Source organism: Tursiops truncatus, chromosome 2, assembly GCF_011762595.2.
Source record: "Tursiops truncatus isolate mTurTru1 chromosome 2, mTurTru1.mat.Y, whole genome shotgun sequence".
In the NCBI taxonomy this organism is placed as follows: Eukaryota; Metazoa; Chordata; class Mammalia; order Artiodactyla; family Delphinidae; genus Tursiops; species Tursiops truncatus.
In genome coordinates this window covers 43,647,051-43,673,187 of record NC_047035.1, presented here as the reverse complement: position 1 = coordinate 43,673,187, position 26,137 = coordinate 43,647,051, and the positions used below count along the sequence as shown (strand labels likewise).

The 26,137-nt window shown below is 39.1% G+C and overlaps 1 long non-coding RNA gene across 1 annotated transcript in view; it reads left to right on the top strand.

The window, feature by feature from the left end:
• The first annotated feature begins 12,083 nt into the window (after positions 1-12,083).
• The window catches only part of LOC109548022 (uncharacterized), a 138,643-nt gene continuing 124,589 nt past the window's right edge, over positions 12,084-26,137 (top strand). The window contains exon 1 of the long non-coding RNA XR_012329968.1: positions 12,084-12,323. This is a non-coding gene — a long non-coding RNA (uncharacterized lncRNA). The remainder of the gene's footprint in view (positions 12,324-26,137) is intronic.

Below are 26,137 nucleotides of genomic sequence, written 5' to 3'. Positions count from 1 at the left end.
ACATTCCTTGACCACCTGATATGCCACTTCTGGCTTCCCCACCCACAGAGCCTTGCCAATTCAGCTATAAAATCAATTTACTGGTAAAGCCAAGAACATGAACACACCTTTTCAGTAAAAGCAGCCTACTGACAGCAAGGAGAATCAAGGCCAGGAAACAGGGTCATTTTTATACATAGAAAAACAGACAGAGGCAAAGGGGATCCAGCTAAGGCCAAGAGTCTGCTTATTTAAACAGACAAAAGAAGGGGAAAGAATATCAGCAGAGATTTTGTGGATTGAAACAGAAGCTTCTGAGTCTTAATCCAGAATGATTTTGTTTTTACAAAATTTTAAAAAAATATTATAAGGATATAATTTTTTCCAAGTGCAATGTCAGCAAAAACCATTACATCTACTTTGAAAACAGGTAACTTTTGGGACTAAATTTAGTTTGCCTTTACCAAGGAAAAGTGGTTGACTTGTGTGTATGTGTGAGTCAACCATTTTTTTGACTTAATTGCAAATTACTGAATTCTCTTTTGAATGATTACTTTACTATGTGTGAGCCTTTGTTTGTTTTTTTCAAGTCTCAGGGGTTTAACTAAAATAACTACTAGTTTATGTATTTGGATACCTGGGTAGAGGGCTGCCTGGGAGGTAATCTTAATCCTTTTGGTCCCAAGTCTGAGAGCATAGCTCCTGGAAAATGGATCTATGCCTTGTGTAGCCAGTGGGAGACCATGTGGCACAAACATGGAGGGAGTGGTGAGATGCTGCTAGCATTAGAAGAAATGTTTTAAGTTTCCAACTAGAACATACCCTTTAGTCATCTGATCAATCTTTATTGAGCACCTACTATGTGCCAGACACTGCACCTGACACCGTGGAAGAAAACCTCCACTCCTTTAGCATCAAATAGCCTGTGAGGTCTAAGACAGCAGAAGTCTAGGGAAGGGAAAACAAAGTGCTAATTGAAAGCCTGCTGGCTCTGGAGTTATCTGTATTCTTGGAGCAGACAGCAGTCCCCAAATTTGAATGGGAAGCTTGGAAACAAATAAGCATTCAGATGTATGGTGAGTCAGAGTTATGGAAGGCAAATTTTGAAGGATTAATTAGGCAGCAAGGGAGAAGTCCTCTTTGTAAGCAGTTTAAAACTGGGCCATAAAGGAGTTCCCTGGTGGCCTATGGTTAGGATTCCCGGCTTTCACTGCTGTGGCCCAGGTTTAGTTCCTGGTCTGGGAACTGAGATCCTGCAAGCCGTGGGGCATGGCCAAAAACAAACAAAAAAACTGGGCAATACAAGTAATGCAAATGTGGCTGGATCTTTTCAGCAGTCTAATTCTCTCTTTCCAGTTCATAATCAGTCTTTTGTAGCATCTCTCTGTTCCTTCTCTTAAAAAAAAATCTAAAAGGCATTGGTGAGTGCCGTGGATTTTATGTGTGTGTGTTGGGGGGAGGTAGCAAAAACAAAAATCCCTCTGAAATAATCCTGTCCCCCTTCAGGAATGAAGACCTCACTCTCTCCCAGGGCTGGGAGTGCTGCTGGCAGACTGTCCTCAGCTGTCAGTCCCCTTCAGGAAGTACCTCAACCAAAAAGAGCTGCTTTGCCCAGCGTTACACCCCTTTCCCGAACAGTCTGTATTCAAAGCCTAGTTCTTGTGGGCATGTAAAGGTCCAGCTACTTCGCCCCAGTTCTGATGGGCCACCCCAGTGCCTAAATTCCCCCTGGGAATTGAGGGAATTCCCCTCAATTTTCTCATCTGGAAAATAGGAATAATAAAAGTTACTTCATATACTTGTGATTCTTAAATAGCCCATGCTGTGACATGATGTACTTAAATTTACTGCTACTACTACTACTACTGCTATTATTTAATGCTAAAGTATTCGGAACCTATTTCACACAGGGGCACCAAAGGCAGACCTTGGAGGTGGCCCTTGTGCCATCAACCTGTCCAGCTCTCTGGGTTCTGGGAATACAAGGGTAGAAACGAAATATTTTTAAAAGATATTTTTATTTATTTATTTTGGCTGCACTGGGTCTTAGTTGCAGCACACGGGATCTTCGTTGTGGCATGCATGTGGCACCTAGTTCGCCGACCAAGGATTGAACCCCAGCCCCCTGCATTGGGAGCATGGAGTCGTACGCACTGGACCACCAGGGAAGTCCTGCAGAACCCAAATGCTGATATAAGAATACACAAGTAGTGGCTGCCATCTGGTCTGAGGAACCCATTCTCTGATCCTTTTGGACCTTGACCCTATCCTGTCAACTTTGAGTCAAATGTGCCTACCAAAGTCAGGCCACCAGGGCCTGGATGATAACATTCTACAACCAGAGGAGTCCTGTACGTGGGAATGACATAGCGAGACAAATACTGCATGATCTCACTTATATGTGGAAACTAAAATAGTCAAACTCATAAAAGCAGAGAGAAGAATGGTGGTTGCCAGAGGCTGGGGGTGGAGGTGGGGAATGAGAAGATATTGGTCAAGGGGTACAAAGTTTCAGCTGTGCAAGATGAATGAGTTCTGGAGAAATAACATACAGCAAAGTGACTGTAGTTAACAATACTGTATTGTAGACTTGAAGTTTGCTAAGAGGGTAGATCTTAAGTGCTCACCACACACACACACACACACACACACACACACACACACACAAAAGAACGCAAAGAAAATAGTAACTATATGAGGGGATGGAGATGTTAAATATCTTGCTTACACTGTTCATTTCACAATGTATATGTATATCAAAACGTCAAGTTGTACAACTTAAATATACACAATTTTATTTGTCAGTTTTACCTCAGTAAATCTGTGTGTGTGTGTGTGTGTGTGTGTGTGAGAGAGAGAGAGAGAGAGAGAGAGAGAGAGAGAGAGAGAGAGAGATTTCAAGCCCTGCTCTCCACATCACAGTCCTCACCACCCTATCTCTCAGCTTATGATGGAGAAGTCCAGACTTGATCAGTACAAATTCTTGGGCTAGAGCAATTTCTAACAGACTTCTCTGCCATCCTTCTTTCTGATCTGCTATTGTAGGGATCTAGATAAAATAAAATAATTTGCAAAAGAGGGGAAAAATGCAATAGTCCTGAAAGAAGCAACAATCGAATTTAACCTAGAATACGTATAATAATATGTATCATATCAATAATAATACCTATCATATCCATAGCTATTTGTGACTTATTACCAATAATAGTTGGCACTTAAAAGTTTACAAAAGGTATTCTTTTTCATAAATTAGAATCGATGGCTTCTGTATAATAATGTCACTTGAGCTCACTTGATTCTGATTTCTTTTTCTAAAAAACTTTTTTTGGATTATACTTGATTTACAATGTTGTGGTTGTTTCAGGTGTACAGCAAAGTGAATCTGTTATACATATACACATACATATATCCATTCTTTTTTTAAATTCTTTTCCTAAATAGGTCATTACGGAGTTGAATGAAAGAGAATTGAGTAGGGTTTCAGTTAATCCTGCAGGAAATGTGCAAGGGGGTGTGTCACACATTTGACTATCATCCCTTGTGTACTGAAGCAGAAAAGAGTTTGAGCATTCCTAGGACTGAATTAAGAGTTGGGGATGATGATTTTCTTCTAGTTTCGTCCTGGCTCTTCGATGCTCCCATTTTATTTTAGTAGCTACTGTGTAGGAGCAGCTATTTGGCATACTTAACAGTCGTGTGTGAGAGAGAGTCGAGGGACTGAGTCGAGTCCCTTGAAAAGAGAAATTAATTAAATAAATAAAGAAAAATTAATTAAAGCTAGAGATGGGTATTTTTCTGTATCTTTCCCAAACAACCTCTCCCTCCTGACCTTTAACCAAAGCAGCAAAAGAGAGCTGAACGCTTATCAGTTTGCCACAGCAGTGAGGCACCAAAGGCATTAAACAGTATGATGTGAGTCAACTATGACCTAGGGTAGCTCTTATTTGCAGAGCGGTTGCCCTTTTTCTTGGGTTTATATTGAGATGGTTACCTTAAATTGGTTTCCTTTTGGGCACCTCAGGATTTTTTTTTTAATTGAAGTATAGTTGATTTACAAAGTTGTGTTAATTTCTGCTATTACAGCAAAGTGACCCAGTTATATATATATATATATATATATATATATATATATATATACATTGTTATTTATATTCTTTTCCATTATGGTTTATCCCAGGTCATTGAGTATAGTTCCCTGTGCTATACAGTAGGACCTTGTTGTCCATCCATTCCATATGTAATAGTTTGCATCTACTAACCCCAAACTCTCAGTCCATCCCTTCCCCCACCAATCCCTTGGCAACCACAAGTCTGTTCCTTATGTCCCTCAGGATTTTTTTTTTTTTGGCTGAGATGGTATATCTGTTACATGATTGGACCCTAAGTTATTACTATAAATTGGAGTCTAGAGGGAGCCACAGAATGATGAGGAATAGCATAGCATCCTATATAGCAGTTAATTACCTGGACTTTGATATTAGAAAGCCTGGGTTCAAACTCTGATACAGCCACTTAAGATCTTGGTGATCCTGGAGACTTGAATCGCTCAGAGCATCTTGTTTCCTTATTTGTAAAATAAAGAGAACAATAGTGATTCATACTTCATAGGGAAATGGAGATGAGTAAATAAAACAATGCACATAACGCACTGAGGAGAGGTTCTGACCCCAAGTAAGTCCTTAATACATGTGAGTTGCTTATATTATTATTATTTGGAAAATATCAGAACTTTCATTTTGCAAAACAGAAAAAGAAGGACCTTTTATTTTTTATTGTGATTATTATTTTAAGTTTATTTTACTGAAGTATAGTTGATTTACAATGTTGTGCTAATTCCTGCTGTACAGCAAAGTGATTTAGTTATACATGTATATACATTCTTTTTCATATTCTTTTCCATTATGATTTATCACAGAGTATTGAATATAGTTCCCTGTGCTACATGGTAGGACCTCGTTGTTTATCCATCCTGTATATACTATTTGCATCTGCTAATCCCAAACTCCCAGTCCACCCCTCCCCCACCCACCCCTCTCCCTTGGCAACCACAAGTCTGTTCTCTCTGTGAGTCTGTTTCTGTTTCGTAGATAAGTTCTTTTTTTTTAAAAAAAAAAAATATATATATTTATTTTTGGCTGCATTGGGTCTTCATTGCCGCACGCGGACTTTCTCTAGTTGTGGCGAGTGGGGGCTACTCTTTGTTGTGTTGCGTGGGCTTCTCATTTCAGTGGCTTCTCTTGTTGCAGAGCACGGGCTCTAGGCACGTGGGCTTCAGTAGTTGTGGTGCTCAGGCTCAGTAGTTGTGGCTCACGGACTCTAGAGTGCAGGCTCAGTAGTTGTGGCGCACGGGTTTAGCCGCTCCGTGGAACGTGGGATCTTCCTGGATCAGGGCTTGAACCCATGTCCCCTGCATTGGCAGGCAGATTCTTAACCACCGCACCACCACGGAAGTTCTGATAAGTTCATTTTTGAAAGATCTTTTATTTTAACTTTGAAGATCTGAACATTATGTTACTTTATTAAGATAAGAATTTAGGCAAGAAAATCAAACTGTGGACACAAGGTCATCTTTGCAATAGGTTATAGCCCAGAAAGCTGTCAGCAGAGCCTTCTGTTGAGTGGTTATCCTACACTCAGCCTGAGATCTGTTGTCTGACAGATAAGGCTGCATTTCTTACTGAAGAGCTCTGAGGATGCTCTAAATACCCTGTTCTACCTGGATTAAGTTACTAATGTTTCTTATACGGCCCTCTTCCTCAAGGATACACGCTTACTACTCACTTATTTATGGAAATTAAATCTTTCCTTTTACATTCAATCCATCCTTCAGAGTTCACTTCTTTAATAAACCAATGAGCTGGCAATATTTTTAAAATTAAATTTCCAACTTGTGAGGATGGGGTGTACATACCTTTGAAACTTTTTGTTTCGAAATAATTTCAAATTTATAGAAAATTTGCAAAATAGAGTACAAGGAAAGCCTATATATCTTTCATCAAGATTTCTCACTTGTTAATGTAAGGACTCACTCAGAACCCCAGATTTGGTGTAAAGATTATTTTAAGCTCAAGATATTTGAGAATCAACAGATGCAGAAGTATTCTTGGAGCTTCCCATATCTTGCTAAAAGCAGCAATGTCTGGGAAATGAGGCTGCCATAAATTCCTTATTTGGAGTGGATTTACTCCCAGATGGAAGAATGTGAATAAAATCTAGCCCAAATTTCTTCTCCAGAGGAGTTTTATGGCCCTGAAGGAGACAGAAAGAGCACTCATACCTGTACAGACAAACATTATCACTAACTTTCTTATCTCTTGATTGGTCTCCTAAAAACCCATTTGTCTTTCCTAAAGAAACCTATTTATTTTGCCCAGAAAAACCTTTTCTCCCCTCTCCTTTTTCCCTAAGTTAGGGTTATAAACCTTTAACTTAAACCATTTAATAAGCCAGCTACTTCTTCTGCTGGGTCCCCTGTGTACATGAATAAACCTTTTTCTCCTGTTAAGCTGTCTTTCGTCAGTTTAATTTGCAGGCCTCAGGGAGGAACATAAGCAAATAAAGGACAATTTTTTTTCTCCCCTACATGAACATTTTACCACTTTTCCTTTATTATTCCTTCTCTCTCTATATTTTTATTAATTTTTTCTAAACCATTTGTAGGCTATAGACATGACATTCCATTGTCCCTTAATGTTTAAATTCCCTAAAAATAGACTCTTTCTTATATAGCAGCAAGAAATTAATGTTGAACAATACTGTCATCTAATCCATAGACTTCACTAAAAATTTGACAGTTATCCAATAATGACCCCCAAATATCCTTTGTAAGTCTGGGATCTGGTCTAAGATCACGTGTTACAGTTAGTTGTCCTTTATTTTAGTCTCTCTCAGTCTAGAAGAGTTCCCCAGTCCTTCCTTATCTTTTATAACATTGACAGTTTTAAAAATTTACTCTGTAAAATGTTCCTTAATCTGGTTTTGTCTGGCATTTCCTCATGACTAGATTCAGATTACACATTTCTGGCAGGAATACTACAGAAGTGATGTGTTCTTCTCAGTGTATACATATAAGGGGGCACATGATATTTATTTGTCCTATTGCTATTGATGTTCATTTTAATCACTGGGTTAAGATGGTATCTGTCTGGTTAGTCTATTATAAAGTTAGTAACTATTATGTACTTATTTATTAATAAGCATTGAATAAGTATTTTATGGAGAGGTGCTTTGAGATATGTAGATATCATGCTTCTCATCAAATTTTCACCTAATACTTTTAGCATCTGTTGATAATCCATGATTAAATCAGTTAGTACCATGACGTTTGCCAAATGGCGATTTTCTAATGTCATTGTTTCCTTTATATTTATTATTTGAAATTTTCTTATAAGGTAGAGCTTTTCATTTCCTCTCATTAATTAATTAATTTATTTATTTATTTTCACTCTTTATTTTTTTCATTTTAACATCTTTATTGGAGTATAATTGCTTTACAATGGTATATTAGTTTCAGCTTCACAACAAAATGAATCAGTTATATATATACATATGTTCCCATATCGCTTCCCGCTTGCGTCTCCCTCCCTCCCACCCTTCCTATTGCACCCCTCCAGGCGTTCACAAAGCACTGAGCTGATCTCCCTGTGCTATGGGACTGCTTCCCACTAGCTATCTACCTTACGTTTGGTAGTGTATATATGTCCATGCCTCTCTCTCGCTTTGTCACAGTTTACCCTTCCCCCTCCCCACATCCTCAAGTCCATTCTCTAGTAAGTCTGTGTCTTTATTCCTGTTTCACACATAGGTTTTTCATGACATTTTTTTTTTCTTAAATTCCATATATATGTGTTAGCACACGGTATTTGTCTCTCTCTTTCTGACTTACTTCACTCTGTATGAAAGACTCTAGGTCTATCCACCTCATTACAAATAGCTCAATTTCGTTTCTTTTTATGGCTGAGTAATATTCCATTGTATATATGTGCCACATCTTCTTTATCCGTTCATCCGATGATGGAAACTTAGGTTGTTTCCATCTCCAGGCTATTGTAAATAGAGCTGCAATGAACATTTTGGTACATGACTCTTTTTGAATTATGGTTTTCTCAGGGTATATGCCCAGTAGTGGGATTGCTGGGTCATATGGTAGTTCTATTTGTAGTTTTTTAAGGAACCTCCATACTGTTCTCCACAGTGGCTGTATCAATTTACATTCCCACCAACACTGTAAGAGGGTTCCCTTTTCTCCACACCCTCTCCAGCATTTATTGTTTCTAGATTTTTTGATGATGGCCATTCTAACTGGTGTGAGATGATATCTCATTGTAGTTTTGATTTGCATTTCTCTAATGATTAGTGATGTTGAGCATTCTTTCATGTGTTTGTTGGCAGTCTGTATATCTTCTTTGGAGAAATGTCTATTTAGGTCTTCTGCCCATTTTTGGATTGGGTTGTTTGTTTTTTTGTTATTAAGCTGCATGAGCTGTTTATAAATTTTGGAGATTAATCCTTTGTCAGTTGCTTCATTTGCAAATATTTTCTCCCATTCTGAGGGTTGTCTTTTGGTCTTGTTTATGGTTTCCTTTGCTGCGCAAAGGCTTTTAAGTTTCATTAGGTCCCATTTGTTTATTTTTGTTTTTATTTCCATTTCTCTAGGAGGTGGGTCAAAAAGGACCTTGCTGTGATTTATGTCATAGAGTGTCCTGCCTATGTTTTCCTCTAAGAGTTTGATAGTTTCTGGCCTTACATTTAGGTCTTTAATCCATTTTGAGCTTATTTTTGTGTATGGTGTTAGGGAGTGATCTAATCTCATACTTTTACATGCAGCTGTCCAGTTTTCCTAACACCACTTATTGAAGAGGCTCTCCTTTCTCCACTGTACATTCCTGCCTCCTTTATCAAAGATAAGGTGACCATATGTGCGTGGGTTTATCTCTGGGCTTTCTATCCTGTTCCATTGATCTATATTTCTGCTTTTGTGCCAGTACCATACTGTCTTGATTACTGTAGCTTTGTAGTATAGTCTGAAGTCAGGGAGCCTGATTCCTCCAGCTCCATTTTTCATTCTCAAGACTGCTTTGGCTATTCGTGGTCTTTTGTGTTTCCATACAAATTGTGAAAATTTTTGTTCTAGTTCTGTGAAAAATGCCAGTGGTAGTTTGATAGGGATTGCATTGAATCTGTAGATTGCTTTGGGTAGTAGAGTCATTTTCACAATGTTGATTCTCCCAATCCAAGAGCATGGTATATTTCTCCATCTATTTGTATCATCTTTAATTTCTTTCATCAGTGTCTTATAATTTTCTGCATACAGGTCTTTTGTCTCCTTAGGTAGGTTTATTCCTAGATATTTTATTCTTTGTGTTGCAATGGTAAATGGGAGTGTTTTCTTGATTTCACTTTCAGATTTTTCATCCTTAGTGTATAGAAATGCCAGAGATTTCTGTGCATTAATTTTGTATCCTGCTACTTTACCAAATTCATTGATTAGCTCTAGTAGTTTTCTGGTAGCATCTTTAGGATTCTCTATGTATAGTATCATGTCATCTGCAAATAGTGATAGCTTTACTTCTTCTTTTCCGATTTGGATTCCTTTTATTTCCTTTTCTTTTCTGATTGCTGTGGCTAAAACATCCAAAACTATGTTGAATAATAGTGGTGAGAGTGGACAACCTTGTCTTGTTCCTGATCTTAGTGGAAATGCTTTCAGTTTTTCACCATTGAGGACGATGTTGGCTGTGGGTTTGTCATATATGGCCTTTATTATGTTGAGGAAAGTGCCCTCTATGCCTACTTTCTGCAGGGTTTTTATCATAAATGGGTGTTGAATTTTGTCAAAAGCTTTCTCTGCATCTATTGAGATGATCATATGGTTTTTCTCCTTCAATTTGTTAATATGGTGTATCACGTTGATTGATTTGCGTATATTGAAGAATCCTTGCATTCTTGGAATAAACCCCACTTGATCATGGTGTATGATCTTTTTAATGTGCTGTTGGATTCCATTTGCTAGTATTTTGTTGAGGATTTTTGCATCTATGTTCATCAGTGATATTGGCCTGTAGTTTTCTTTCTTTGTGACATCCTTTTCTGGTTTTGGTATCAGGATGATGGTGGCCTTGTAGAATGAGTTTGGGAGTGTTTCTCCCTCTGCTATATTTTGGAAGAGTTTGAGAAGGATAGGTGTTAGCTCTTCTCTAAATGTTTGATAGAACTTGCCTGTGAAGCCATCTGGTCCTGGGCTTTTGTTTGTTGGAAGATTTTTAATCACAGTTTCAATTTCAGTGCTTGTGATTGGTCTGTTCATATTTTCTATTTCTTCCTGGTTCAGTCTCAGAAGGTTGTGCATTTCTAAGAATTTGTCCATTTCTTCCAGGTTGTCCATTTTATTGGCATAGAGTTGCTTATAGTAATCTCTCATGATCTTTCGTATTTCTGCAGTGTCAGTTGTTACTTCTCCTTTTTCATTTCTAATTCTATTGATTTGAGTCTTCTCCCTTTTTTTCTTGATGAGTCTGGCTAATGGTTTATCAATTTTGTTTATCCTTTCAAAGAACCAGCTTTTAGTTTTATTGATCTTTGCTATCATTTCCTTCATTTCTTTTTCATTTATTTCTGATCTGATTTTTATGATTTCTTTCCTTCTGCTAACTTTGGGGTTTTTTTGTTCTTCTTTCTCTAATTGCCCCTCATTAATTTATATATTCATTCATTTATTTATATAAATATGGGCTTGCAGACTTCTATTTTATTCAATGTGTTCTTACCTGTTACAATTATTATTTATTAGACCCCCTCAAGCTTGTTCCTATGTCCTTTTGACATGTTCCCATCATTTTTGAGCACTTCCTTACTTTCTGGCACAACAGTGTTCTAGGCTCATCTGCTATTCCTCTGCCACAGCCCTGGACTTAGTCATTTCTTTAAAGAGTCCTCATTCCTTTAGGGGAGAATGTAATTTAGAAATTGCGATCTTAGTACTCATTGGTATTGGGTGTCATTGCTTTTAGTTCTTCTTACAGACTAGGAAATATGTATGTTCATACACACATTCATATATATACACACATGCACCTATATCTATTTATCATCTATCAATTATCTATCTGTCTACCTACCTATCTATCTATCATCTCTCTATGTTAAAAAATCGTGAATTCACATTGACCCCTCTGATTCCAATCCAACACCACAGGGTTTATCCTTGCTTCTTTTACCTATTTGTAACTCCCTTCAGCACTGAAACACCTGGGTCTCATTAGCCTCAATATATTTACTTACTTAGTCAATTCTCCCGAGTGTAACCAATATCCTAACCACAAGGCTGCCTCTTTGGCCCCAGCCCCATTTACCATGCTAGCTACATTAGCTAAATTCTTGGTCTGGAGTAGAGGAAATGGAAGGGGAAGACATGGTATATTTTTTTCTTTAATAAAGCCTGAAGTGGAAGTTCTACTACTCAGTGTAACGTAAAGTGTTTTTCTTACTTGAATTCAATTCTAAGTTCAAAACAGACATGTAAAAACCCAAAGTGAAGGTTCATATTCAATTATCACAGCTAGTAATTAAGTTGTCAAGTGACTATCTACTGTGCTATTCTTATTATCAGAGACTGATGTAACACCCAACTGAAACCATTGAAGTCATTTTATTGCATAGTGGACAGATCTGCCCATTTGAGCGCAACCAACGTGCTTGATTGATGTAGGTACAATTCCCCAAATCCGATTTCCCATCAGTTTATGCTTCTCACATTGCACTCATTTAAAAAAAAAAAATCATAACCAAATACTTTGGAATTCAGCATTTCGATATATTTAAACGTTCTGGTTTGAAGTATTATCTATTACATATAGCCCTTGAAGCCTTCGTAGTTTGAATGATAATTATGAGTTTGCTTAACCAGTCCTCAAACTGGTACCAACCCTCCAGAGTCCGGCCCCAAAAAGGGTTCTTCTACTGGATGTTACTCACACCAATAGAATGAGACCAAGTTCTTCGGTTCAGAAGGAAAGGAAAGCTTTATTCTTTGATCAAAGAATGGAGAGGTATGAGCTCCAGCTGTAGAGCAGGCGCTCTCCCTGCAGGCTGTGGGCGGGGCTGATTTATAGGACTATATATTACCAGGGAGGGGGCGGGGTTCTTCGCAGGTGAACGCAGCTGTACTGCGCAGGCTCCAGATCGCAGTGCTGGGTGCAGCGTCTCTGTAGAAGGTTCCTCCAGCTGAACTGTTGGTGCTGCCTTTTCGCACTAGGGACTCTGGTTCCTAGTGCTGGGTGCAAGGCCTCTATACGCGACACCCCAAGAGCAAGAGAAACTGGACGAAGCACAAGGGAAAAAAAAAGGTTAGACTTTATTTTATTACCTAAATTGTATTTTTATTCCTTTGTAATTGTTTACGGGCTTTACTGGTGACAATAATAAGCATGCAAACTCCTGTGGTGCCGTTGCTGATCCCTGGGTTCACACCCAGAGATTCTGATTCAGTAGCTCTGGGGAACGCCTGCATTTTGTTGTTGTTGTTTTTTTTGCGGTACGCAGGCCTCTCACTGTTGTGGCCTCTCCCGTTGCGGAGCACAGGCTCCGGACACGCAGGTTCAGCGGCCATGGCTCACGGGCCGAGCCGCTCCACGGCATGTGGGACCCTCCCGGACTGGGGCACGAACCCGTATCCCCTGCATCGGCAGGCGGACTCTCAACCACTGCGCCACCAGGGAAGCCCGGAACGTCTGCATTTTTTTTTTTTTTTTTTTTGCGGTATGCGGGCCTCTCACTACTGCAGCCTCTCCCGTTGCGGAGCACAGGCTCCGGACACGCAGGCTCAGCGGCCATGGCTCACAGGCCCAGGCGCTCCGCGGCATGTGGGACCTTCCCGGACCGGGGCACGAACCCGTGTCCCCTGCATCGGCAGGAGGACCCTCAACCACTGCGCCTCCAGGGAAGCCTGGAACGTCTGCATTTTAATGAGATCCCCAGCAGGTTCTGGAGCAGGGAACCATACCTTGAGAAACACTGGATTAGCATGTTTTTACTCCGGTCTAGGAAAGTTCTAGCTTAGAAGTTGTGGTCAGTCATTCCCGGTCATATGTGAGGTAGAACTTGTCATTAGTATCCATCAGAGCTTTCATAATTGACAAGCAAATCAGTGTGTTGAAACTTGGCTTGCCAACACCTGCAATTACAGGACAAATGTGTCAACTTGTTCATCAACTTCCGTGTGTCAGGGCTGTGCTAGTGTGTCTGAAAGGGGTGGCATCAAAGCCAGAGCCCTGGCCTGCCTGGCAGAGTTGCAATGAGCTATCCCCTAGGATGCCACCCCGACAGGCCAGGCCTTCAGGCCTTCAGGTTTGGCTGGCTGGCGTTCTTATTAATTAAGACTGAGAAGGGACTAGAGACAGACGGAGTCCACGTGCTCCACAATCCCTGGTTCAAGTTTGTTTCCTTTCTCCAGTTTTTCTCATGGATCAAGGAGAGATGAATGGAAAAATGATACTCTTCAGCAGAAAGAAAGCAAACTGTCCATCAGCACTTATTTAATCATTTATGCTGAGTGCTTTCACAGAGAATGTTGTATTCAATCATCATAAATCACCTGGTGGGTAGATGATTTATTATCACTGTTCCACAGATGAAGAAAGGGAGATAGAGTGTCTGAAGTATGCACATAATCACACAGCTAGTAAGTGACCATGAAGAGTTTTGACACTTGTCTTTTGTCTTTAAAGCCAGCGCTTTATGCAGCAAACACTATGTGGACCAGCCTCTTGTATTTTGACTTTGTTTTCCCTTTCCAAGGGACGCTCTTCAGGAAAACAGAGACAGTCTTGGATGAATTTAAGCCTAACAGTAGGATTCATGTATATTGGGTGCTTCCATACTAGCAGACTTATTCTTAAAGCAGAATAAAGAAATAAGGGTCAGTGATGAACGTGAAGACGATTTTGAAGACAATTAAGGTCTCTGTGCTTAATTGGCTGTGGGGGAAAAATGAGAGTGATTTGACTGGCTTGTTTCACCTGAGGGTAGGAATCTTTCACAGGCAGGTAGTCTTTTAGAAGGAGGATATAAGTGGTGACCAGAGTATGGTTTCCCTGTATTCTGGGTGTAGGGTCTTGCTGCTGCCCAGTTTCCGGTTTTATTGATCATTTACATGAGATACATATTTTGTTAAGTGGTTTTACTCCTCTTTTGTGATCTATCAAATGTCAAATATTACTGAGGGATTAAACGTACTGCTGCCAGGTTTTGGTCATGCAAATTTAAAGCAAAGACCCTCTTCTCAAATGGAAATATTTCATAGAGGTTCTTTTCTCTATATTTGTACAAAAAAAAGACCATTTGGATGATTTCACGAGGAGAAAGGACCAGCCTGCCTTCAAAGGATTACTGTAGGGCTCATCACTTCCAGATCTAAACTGCTACTTTTGATGCCCCCCAACACCATCAGCTTCCTCCCATCAAGATTTCAGCCAGGTGCTCTTAACAGGAGGCAAGGGCCCCTTGACCCATAGACCTCAATGGCAGCACTTGAGTTCATGACGCAGAAGCTCGAATTGACCAATGTCTCTCAGCTTGTGAGAGCCAGAACCGAAGCTGAAACCAGACCTCCTGACTTGGGCGATTCCTCTTTCCTCAGAGCCTGGGCAGTAGGCGTGAACGTATGTGAGTGCAGTGGGTCAGGGAGTTGAGGCTAGACGGCAGCCCTTTGTCTGCACCATCTTTTCCAGGATGTTTGTATGGTGAACAGTCTTGGAAGAAAGAGCTAGTATCTTCCGCTAGAGCAAAAGACAAGCAAGCTGATTGTATAGGATAAAAGATTAGAATTCCCTAAGCTTGGAGTTCCTTTCCTCTAATGCAGTCCACTACATGTAAGGGTCATCTGACCCTCTTTGTGTCAGTCTGTTAGAATTCAGGCTTGAGGAGCCAGTTTGAAAATGATGATAACTCTGACTACTGCAATTGCTGTAATAGATTATCCTTGGTTTCTGTATTAGTGTGGGTTCTCCAGATCCACCAAGATCTGCAGTCAGCAACCTAGAGACCCAGGAGAACAAAATGTGTAAGTCCAAGTCCAAAGGTCTGAGAAGCAAATATGCTGATAGTGCTACAAGTTTTGGTCTAAGTCTGAAGGTAGGAGAAGACCGATGTCCCAGCTCAAAGACAGAATCCTTTTATTTTATTCAGGCCTTTGATAGATTGGATGAGGCCCACCAACATCGGGGAGGCCAGTCTGCTTTACTTAGTCTGATTCAAATGTTAATCTCATCCAGGAATACCCTCACAGACACGCCCAGAAATAATGTTTAATGCCCCCCTGGCCCAGTCAAGTTGACAGACCAAATTAACCATTAGCTTCCATGAAATTGTGGCAGGTTAATTTGTTAGTTTGCAAATAGAATAAAATCTTAGCCCCTTCACAGTTCTTGATACATACTTTAAAAAAATAATAAAAAGATTCATCAGTAGGTTCAAGTGGTGTCAGCCTGACCTGATTACAAAATTCCCAACAGCTTTTCACCTAGGTTTAGTAGCTGCTGGTGTTTACTGCTTAGATCCATTATTTTATTAGGGGTTGTGACATGGACATGGTGTCATTCTAATGCTAACACTCTGTTTGTATATATTAGTGGGAATGTTTCTATAAAGAAGAATTTTCTTTCATCAACTATTTGATTATGCTGAAATCCAATTTGTGTAAGAAAGGCAGGATTAATTGCTATTCCTTTCCTGTTACTTACCAATTTTAAGAATAATGAGTTAGTGTGCTAGAAATCTCCAAGGTGATCAGTATATTCATCTTTTGAGTGTGATTATGAACTACTGGATTTTTATATATTTCATATTTTAATCCATTGTAGTTTTTTTCATGTTCAAATTGACCAGGTGAAACCCCTTCATTTGGCTACTATAAACTTTAAGCATAATATCAGTAGTATTTGATAATTTTCTTGCTTTCATGCACAATAAAACAGTCTAGGATCAGCTTGCACTTTCCTACTGTTTACTGGAATCAGTCGTTTCTCCAAGCAGCCCTGATTCTTTCTAGTAGGAAATGGTCTTTTTTTTTTTTTTTGCGGTACGCGGGCCTCTCGCTGCCGTGGCCTCTCCCGTTGCAGAGCACAGGCTCCGGACGCGCAGGCTCAGCGGCCATGGCCCACGGGTACAGCCTTTCCACGGCATGTGGGATCTTCGCAGACTGGGGCACGAACCGGTGTTCCCTGCATCGGCAGGCGGACTCTCAACCACTGCGCCACCAGGGAAGCCCAGGAAACAGTCTTTAGAGAACACAGTTTGGGTGGTGGTAGTACTCACAGCTACTGGACTGTTATTGCTTTCAGGGCTTTTTAGTGGCTAGAGCTAAGAAATATATACATATATATATTTAAAGGAAAAAAATTATGTGTTCATATTGAAATTTCCAATTCAAATTTTAGAGTATAGAGCTTTACTGAACTTTGATTTTACATTTATCTGTCTTTTATGCTGAAAATCTTGGTTCATAATTATCTATTTTTTTATTTTACAACGTACATATAGTTTCAGGTATTGCCACTATCAGTAAAAGTATCTGATACAATTGTTTTCTTCACGGTTCTTTTATCCTTTAGGTTTTCATCTTATATCCCACTCAAGATGTGGAGTCAAAATGCTATTTTGAACAGTAACTTGAAATAATTATTCTCTGTATGGTTATGCCACCAATTTTATATTCCTTTGTTTTCAATATTTAGGGATTGCATTTTTATTTTTGATTGACGTTTATTTTTAATTATGAAAAATATTTATATAACTCCAAATCCTCTTCCTATTATGTTAAGCTGCATTAAAACCTGAAGTGCTTTTTTTGGACCACATATTCATTCATTCATTCATTCATTCGTTCAATAGATATTTGTGAAACCGTTGTGTTGGGCTAGTGCTGGGTCTCTAGTACGGAACAAACCAGACAGAAATCTTTACCCTCATGGAGCTTGCATGTTAGCATCACGTTCGGAGAAACAACTCTCTTGATAGTCTCTGCAGTTCTCCTCGGTGCCCTCTCTTCCTGTACCCCTTTGCTTCTTTTCTCTTCTTCAGGGGTTCTGTGTGAAGCAGAAGTTACAACTGGTCTTGGGTAGTTAAGGAAAACTTCTTCAGTTCTTTTTTCTTATTTCTCTACATTATATTAGTCAAGATACTTAATATTTCCAAGGCTGAGTTTACACATACGAAAATTAGGGGAAAATTTTAAAAGTGGAAAAACTGATTAGCACTTCATAGTGTTTTGAAGTTAAAAGACATATACATGTCATCGGATATATTTATACATATAATATATAACATTTTATGTAATATTATATAAAGATTCAAAAGGATGGGGAAACACACCTACCTCTCAATGGAGAGAGTAACAAAGAGTTTGTAGGCATAGCAGCTCATCCTCTTGAATCTGGGTTAGGCCTCTGACGGTTTTGATCAACTGAATGTGGCAAAAGTGACACTGTGCCAGTTTCAAGCCCAGTCTTTAAGAAACCGGCAGTTTCCATTTCCTTCTTGGAATCAGTTGCCATGCCATAAGGAAGCCCAAGCAGCCACACGGAGAGATTCATATTGAAGAGAAATGAAGCTCTGGCCTGTCAGTTCCCAGTTGACAGCCAACAACAATTTGCCAACCATGTGGGTGAACCATCTTGGAATGGATTCTCTAGGACCAGTAGAAGTGCCCCAGACTGATGTCATTTGGCCCAGAGATAAGCTGTCCTACCAAGTCCCACCCAAACTGCCAAATTTGAGCAAATAAATGATTATTTGAAACTACTGAATGGTGGAGTGGTTTGATAGGCAGCAATAGAGAAGCAGCATAATAGGTATTTGCCGAGAGGTAGTTTTATTCTGGAATATTTTAAAGCATTTAAAAGATTAGGTTAAATTTAAATCTCTGACCAGAAACAGCTTCTGCTCAGAGTTTGACGTAGCCATGACTTATCAAAGATTTCTCTTAACGTGTTAGCATTTAGATTGAGAAATTGTGGCAGTGACTGTCACCCAAAATTCAAAGATTTCTGGCTCTGGTAATACATTTTCTAGTCTGTATCTGTTACAGTCTCTCTAGTTCTAGTTTTTGAATTTCTATGCTCTTTTGCTAATGGTCAGTTTTATTATGGTTATAATCATATCCCTTCACAAGTCATAGTTTCTATAGGCCAATTCTTATCAACTAGTTTTCATTTATCTAAAAAAACTTTCAGTTCATTTATATCTGTGTTAATATGTTGTAAGTCAGCTCTGCAGTGGATTGATTTATCACCACAGAATCAGATGTCCATAAGGGATTTCAAAAATCCTCTGGTCATCCTACCCCTAAATAAATAAATACATATTTTATTTTCCAATATCGACAAGGATGATCCTAGCATGCAGGGTAAAGGAGAGAGATGGCAGGGAAGCCCAGTAGATTCTTAAGAGGAAACAAGGATGGGGAAAAATTAAAAATGGGATTGGGGAAGGGAGGATAAATAGTGGGACAGACTCTGCCCTCAGAATTTGGTGGGTGATACGTCTTGTCCTGACACGTTCACAACCTGGCCTGCAGGGGATCACTGTGTAGTAACTGAGGATGGTATAATGCGTCTGCCTTTATGAGCTCCCAGTCTGTTAGTAATTAGATAGTATTTTAAAGACTTGGTATGTCCATTATAGCCTATTTTTAGGACCACCTCTGAAACACTAAGTCAGGAAAGAAGCCAAAAGCTAGATAACAGGAACTTTGCAAAGAATAATGGAAAAATTGAAGCCAGCTCAGAACAAGACAGAAGGTCAGGGTCAGATCTTTAGACCTGTTTTCCAGAAATGGGTAATAAGGAATTCCTGGCAGCTGTCTCAAACTCCAGTGAGGAGCGTGAGCAATAAAAAGAAATGCTTCATGTTGGAAAATATCTTCACTGTCCCTCAATTTTTGTGATTCATTTCACTTTTTTTCTTTTTACATTAAAGAATACATATAATGAGAATGGCCAGCAGAGGGCCTTCAGACAAACATGAACACTTTAATATTCAAGTGGGATCTTTGAGCTTTGATTCTTCTTCCTATTGGATTATTTTTTAAGAAAATGAAAAAAAAAAACCCTTCACATTTTATTGGGAAATAGTTGCACAATGCTACAGCCCCAGTGTATGTTGCTGACATTGTTGTTAGCAATCTCCATTTCATGGAGGACAAAGTACTTCAGTGAAAGGTCAGTAGGTGGCAAACTTCTACAACCCTTAGACTGAAGAAGGCCCGTAACGGGTAGATCCCCTCCTAGAGAAATACTGGGGATTTGTGCCTCTTTTTTGGGGGGATGGGTGGTGTTAGTGGGCTGTGTGTGTGTTACATTGTAAAACGTACTAAAGGAAAAATAAGTTCCTTTTCAAATAGTTATGAAGACATTTGCCAGTTAAGCTAAATCAGTATGTATCAAAATCAATTGGTCAACCAACCTGTCCTGAAGGTCCTCTATGAGTGCTGTGGTTACCTCTGTCCCTGTGGGAGAGAGAGTGGAATAGAAAGTTCCTAAATTCCCCTTCAGTTCCAGTAATCTGTGGTTTGAGATGCTCTACCTTGACCTAAATCTTACCTGCTCTCCGTAAGTCTCCCGGTGTTTTATGATCTGGAAGCAGATGTAGAGAATTCCCAAGTATACATGGTGGGATAAGATTTCGATTATAGTTTTGGAGGAAAATGTTTTGGGGAAACGTTGAAGGATAACAGGAACATCTGAGTAAGTCCAGTGGAGTACAAAACGTAGGAGACTGTAAAATCACCTTTTGTTTCTTTACGGAAAACTTGGATTCAATGTTAACATTTTTTGTCATTCCTGAGATTCTCAAAGTTTTAAGTTTATGCTGATAAATTCTGGGGCAAAATTATTTCTTCATTCATTCTCTTGGAAAGTCACTTTCTGGTAAAAAGGCAATACAGTGGTCCCTCCTTATCCAAGGTTTTTGTTTTCCATGGTTTCATTTACCTGTAATCAACTGTGGTTTCAAAATAGTAAGTGGAAAATTCCAGAAATAAGCAACTTATAAGCTTTAAATTGTGTGCCATTCTAAGTAGTGTGATAGTCCTGCTCCTTCCTGCCCAGGATGTGAATCATCCCTTTGTCCAGTATATTCCACCTGTTAGTCATTTAGTAACTGTGTCGATTGACTGTTGAGGTATCACAGTGCTTGTGTTCAAGTAACCCTTACTGTACTTGATAACGGCCCAAAAGCACAACAGTAGTGATGCTAGCAATTCGGATATGCCAAAGTGAAGCTGTAAAGTGCTTCCTTTATACAAAAAGGTGGAAGTTCTTGACTTAGTAAAAAAAAAAAAAAAAAAAAAAAGTTGTATAATGAGATTGCTGAGATCAATGGTAAGAACAAATTTTCTATCCACGAAATTGTGAAGACGAAAAAAGAAATTTGTGCTAGTTTTGCTGTCGTTCCTCAGATATGTATGTATAAGGGAATATGTATGTATAGGGTTTTGAGATGACAAATAATACTGATATGTAGGGTTTGGTATTATCCACAGTTTTAGGCATCCACTGGGGGTCTTGGAACTATGCCCCATGGATAAGGAGAGACTAGTGTGCATTGTCTTCAGAACTAATAAGCACCTAAAAACTCCTCTCATTCTCCTCTACCACTGTCAAGTTATTCTTGGATAGGACCATGGTATTGCTATGCTTTATACCTGTGTGATGTGTTAGGAAAGTAGACAGTCCCTAAACATTTTTTAAATTATTATTATTTTTAATAGCTCTTTCTTGGAGTATAATTGCTTCACATCTGCTGCTTTTCTTCAGTGTCTTTGGATCTATTCTTTGGGAAACTACCCTTCTCAAGTTCATGTGACTCTGTGAGGCTCTCAGTCATCTGGACCAGCTTTCCCAAAAAGTGGGGGTGTGATTCAGCATGGCGGTCAGATTCCTTTCAGGGATTTGAGTTTCATGCAGGTGGGAAGGGGGGGAGGGATTCAATACAATCTTTTATTTCTGTCCTTGCTAAACTGGATGGATATATAACTTTGGCTGCTAATGGTGATGATGCTTGTTACATGCTCTGAAGTCTACTTTGTTCAACGCTAATATGGCGACTCTGTATTGTATAATGTTGGAATGGTACACCTTGTTCCATCCTTTTACTTTTAAACTATCTGTGTCTTTATATTTAAAGTTTGTTTCTTGAAGATAGCATAGAGCTGATTCTTGCTCTTTTATCAAATCTGACCATCTTTGCACTTAAATTGTGCTGTTGACCATTTATATTTAATACAATTATGGACAAGCTGGGTGTAATTAGGACACCTTGGCTTTTGGATCTAGTTTTTGCATTTTCTCTTTTGTCCAACTTTTCCTCTTTCTTCTGCTTTTCTTAGATTATTTTTTATGATTTGATTTTATCTCCCCTTACTGGCGTATTAGCCATTCCTCCTCTTTCTTTTTTTTTTTTTAAGTGGTTGCTGTAGTATACTTATTTATATATCACAGTCTGCCTTTTAGTAATATTAAGTCACTCATGTATAGTGGAAAAGCCTTACAACAGTATACTTCCATATCCTCTTTCCTGGCCTTTATGTTGTTGATGTCAACACATGTCAATACATGCATTTTACATATATATGTAAAAAAGATATATATAAATAAAATGTAATATATAATAATGTATACTAATATTATTAAAATATATAACTATATAAATATATATGAAATCTCATAATACATTGTTGTTTTTCTTTAAACAGCCAATTAACTTTTACAGAGGTTCTGAAAATTTTAAAAAAGTATTTTATATTTACCTACATATATTTACCATTTCTAGTGCTCTTCATTCCTTTGGGTGATTCATAATTCCTTCTGATAGCATTTTCCTTCTGCCTAAAGAACTTTCTTTGACATTTTTTTCAATGCCAGTCAGCTGATGATGAATTGTTAGAGCTTTGAATGTCTAAAATAGTCTTCACTTTGTCTTCATTTATGAAATATATTTTCTCTGGGTATAAAATTCTAGGTTGACAGGTTTTTTTTTCCTTTTAGTACTTTAAAGATGTTACTGTTTTCTGGATTGTATAGTTTTTGATGAAAAGTCTACTGCCATCTTTGTTCTGCTGTATGTCCTGTCTTTTTTCTAAGGAAGGGGAATTATTAGATCCATCTTTCATGGTTTACCCCTTTCTTCTACATTGTTGGAGATTTCCTTGAACAAATGTTTTAGCTCACTAAATTATCTTCAATGTCAATTATGCAATTCTGCTCATTTATTGAGCAGCTATTTTTTAAATTGTATTTTACATTTTCAAGATTTCACATTGTCTTTTTCACCTGTTTATATTTATAGACACTTGTTTTTGTCAGCCTGTTTTATCTCTGTGAAATTAATATATTTATTTTAAAGTTCTTTGCTTTTGTAATGTTGCATTGAATGTCTTTTTATTCAAAAAATTGTTTACATGTTCATATCCTTAAGAATTTATCCTATACATAGAATACTGGGTCAAAAAGAACAAATAATTTTGAAGACTTTCTTGGAAGCTCCTAGATTGCTTCCTGAAAAAGTAAAATTGCCACAATCATCCATCTATCCACTACTTCAAAATAACAGTGATTGAGTGTATATGATATATCTGGCATATGGCAGGAATGTCTGTTTTGCTACACTTTGCAATGATTCAAACTATGTAAAATATATGGTTGCACTGGATCATCTCCCCCTTCTACTCCATGGCATATACTGTTGCTACTCCAGATCCTCTCGAATATATTTTACCATTTGGTGTGCCCTTCCTTTGGGGCAAATTGCTTTCACTTTCAATGACTCTCACCTGAGACTCATCTTCAGCAAACTGCTTTGGGCTAGTGGAGCTCACTACCCCCATGAACAGAGGGCTGGAGGGCCAGGCAGTTACTCTCCACCAGTCATCCCTAGCCAATGACTAGAGGTTACAGGATTATGAAGAGCTTCCTGGTGTCAGTCTCAACAACTCTGATATCTCAATCATACTCCAGGGTCTCCTGTGAGATAAATTACCTTACTCAGAATTTTGCCTGAAATTGCACCTTTATTTGGGTTCTTCCCCTTCATTGTCCTGATTCCCCCCTCCCTTAACTGATTTTTCCTGACATCTCTTCTTTAAAAAATAACTTGTGCTCAAGTCACCTCAGGATCTGCTTTGGGGAACCTGACCTAAGATATGCTCCAATTCCACCCTACCATAAATACTGTTAATTTGGAGTAGTTTGTCTTATACTTTTCTCTTCTACGACATGCATAAACAGGAAAAAAAGTTATACATTATACACATTACCCTGTAATTTGCCTTAGTTTTTTCATTTAGTAATATATCATGGACGCCTAACACAATCCTTAAAAAAAATTCTCTGTAGTGTTACATTGATTTTATTGAGGTTCCATACTATAATTTTTCAATTACCACTATAGATAGACATTAATATTATTTCAAATTTTATGCTGCTGCAATAACCTTGAGATCTTTGTCTTCAATAACGAGGTCAGGTTCTTGAGAAGGGGGCTTTTGCACTTTAAAAAGTTCCCTTTAGATGTTAAGAGCCAGATCCCATAAGTCTTAGAACAGAGAGAACGCAGCATTTGTGTTCTGGACATGGGGTAAGAGGTTGAAAGGTGATGACTCAGGAACAGGTTGCCAACCACATAAAGAAGAAAGAAAATTCCTCCTTGGCTTAGAGGCAAGTATTTTGGAAGAAACTGAGAGGAGAAAGTAAAAGAGCTGAGAAGCTTATGTGCGGAGTTCTCTCTGGCCTGTCCTTTGGTGTGAAAACCTGGGAGGTAGGATCATGTAGAGACTCTGGGCAGATTCTCATTCAGTGCGTCCTGTTTAGAGGACCCTGCCGGAGCCATTCTGACTACTGCCCATGCTCTGTGCATAGTTAAATGTTTTGACTATCCCCTGCCGTCTTCAGGAAAATTTGTTGACTTAAAAGCGGAAAGCTACCTCTCTATCTGGAGGGTGGATAGGAACATATATTTTGGGGTGTGCCCTTTATTAAAAAGAATGAAAATTATGAACCTGCCTTAAAGCAACATCTGGGGGCTGCAGCAGAGTAATAATGGCAACAAGATATGTTTCAGTAGAAAGGTCCTGCACCCCCAAGCCTCGACTCCTGCAGGTATTGCAAGGAAGTTTCCACGGCCTCCAAAGAAGCAGGCGAGGGAGCTGAGAACTGAGGGCCTTGGGGACTCCTTTGCACAGTATGTGGGATGGACAGCCCACCCCAGGGACTGTATAGAAAATATAGTTGATTCTTGGAGGATGAGTAGCACCCTCCAAATCGAGGTGGGGCCCAACAGCAGGAGAAAACTGCAGGGCTTCCTTGTAAGCAGTCACTACACAAGGCCAGTGCCGAGAGTATGGCAAGAAGTAACATATCTGGGGATGGGGATGGGGCTCTTGCTAAGGAGAGGGAGGTAGATGCCCAAGATCATCAAGATGAATATCTTTCAGTCAAGGCCAGAGAGGACAGAGGACAACACTGATGAGTTATTCCTCACACCCCACGAGGACAGGGCCGTAAGCAGGCCTGAGCTTCTTCCCCCAAACTTGGACCCTGGCTGGGGAGAGAGAAACAGGAGTGGAGGAGAATCTTAAGCGAATGCATTTTAAGCCATAGTGGTTGAAGTACTTTGAACTGGTGAGAGGACAGTGTTGGGAATGGGAGCTTGAGAGCTAGAGTTACAGAGAGAGGAACAGCATTTCAAGATAGTATACCCTGAGACATTTCCCTTATGATTAGTGAACCCACTGTTCATCCATGAACTTTTAAAAAATTATATTTGGAGCTTTTTGTCAGTCTTTTTTTTTCTACAGTTATTATGGTTTATTTTATTTTATGTTATTTATTTATTTTGGCTGCATTGGGTCTTTGGTGCTGCATGCGGGCTTTCTCTAGTTGCAGTGAGCAGGGGCTACTCTTCCTTGTGGTGCGTCGGCTTCTCATTGAGGTGGCTTCTCTTGCTGCGGAACACAGGATCTAGACGTGCAGGCTTCAGTAGTTGTGGCATGGGCTCAGTAGTTGTGGCTCACAGGCTTGGTTGCTCCGCGGCATGTGGGATCATCCCCGACCAGGGCTAGAACCCGTGTCCCCTGCATTGGCGGGTGGATTCTTAACCACTGCACCACCAGGGAAGCCCCAGTCATCCTTGAACTTTTGTCTTTGCATACTGATATTTTTATTTCTGTTGGCTAACTTCTGAGAAATGGTTTGCAAAAGCTGCTGATTTTTAAATATATCTTTTATCCAGAAACCTATTTTTAATTCCATTATGCATTCTAAAAGTTTTTCAGCTGATTCTTTTGGGTAGTCTAGGCATATAATCAAATTGTCTGTGAATCATGGTAAATCTCTTTTTAATTCCATAGTTATGTACTTCTGGCTTTTGTTTCATGTCTCATTGAACAGACCAGACTCCTAGAACCACATAATTTTTTCTTCTTATTTTTTTCCTAATTTCAACAGGAATAAAACTACTAGTTAACAAACATGTATAGAGCAGTTATTAGGCATTGGGCGCTGTTTTTTTTATTAGTTATCTATTTTATACATATTAGTGTATACGTGTCAATCCCACTCTCCCAATTCATCCCCCCACCACTCCCCTCCACCACCCCACTTTCCCCCCTTGGTGTCCATATGTTTGTTCTCTACATCTGTGTCTCTATTTCTGCCTTGCAAACCAGTTCATCTGTACAATGTTTCTAGATTCCACATGTATGCATTAACATGTGATATTTGTTTTTCTCTTTCTGACTTACTCTGTATGGCAGTCTCTGGGTCCATCCATGTTTCTTCAAATGACCCAATTTCGTTCCTTTTTATGGCTGAGTAATATTCCATTGTATATATGTACCACATCTTCTTTATCCATTCATCTGTCGATGGGCATTTAGGTTGCTTCCATGACCTGGCTATTGTAAATAGTGCTGCAATGAACATTGGGGTGCATGTGTCTTTTTGAATTATGGTTTTCTCTGGCTATATGCCCAGTAGTGGGATTGCTGGGTCATATGGTAATTCTATTTTTAGTTTTTTAAGGAACCTCCATATTGTTCTCCATAGTGGCTGTATCAATTTACATTGCCACCAACAGGGCAAGAGGGTTCCCTTTTCTCCACACCCTC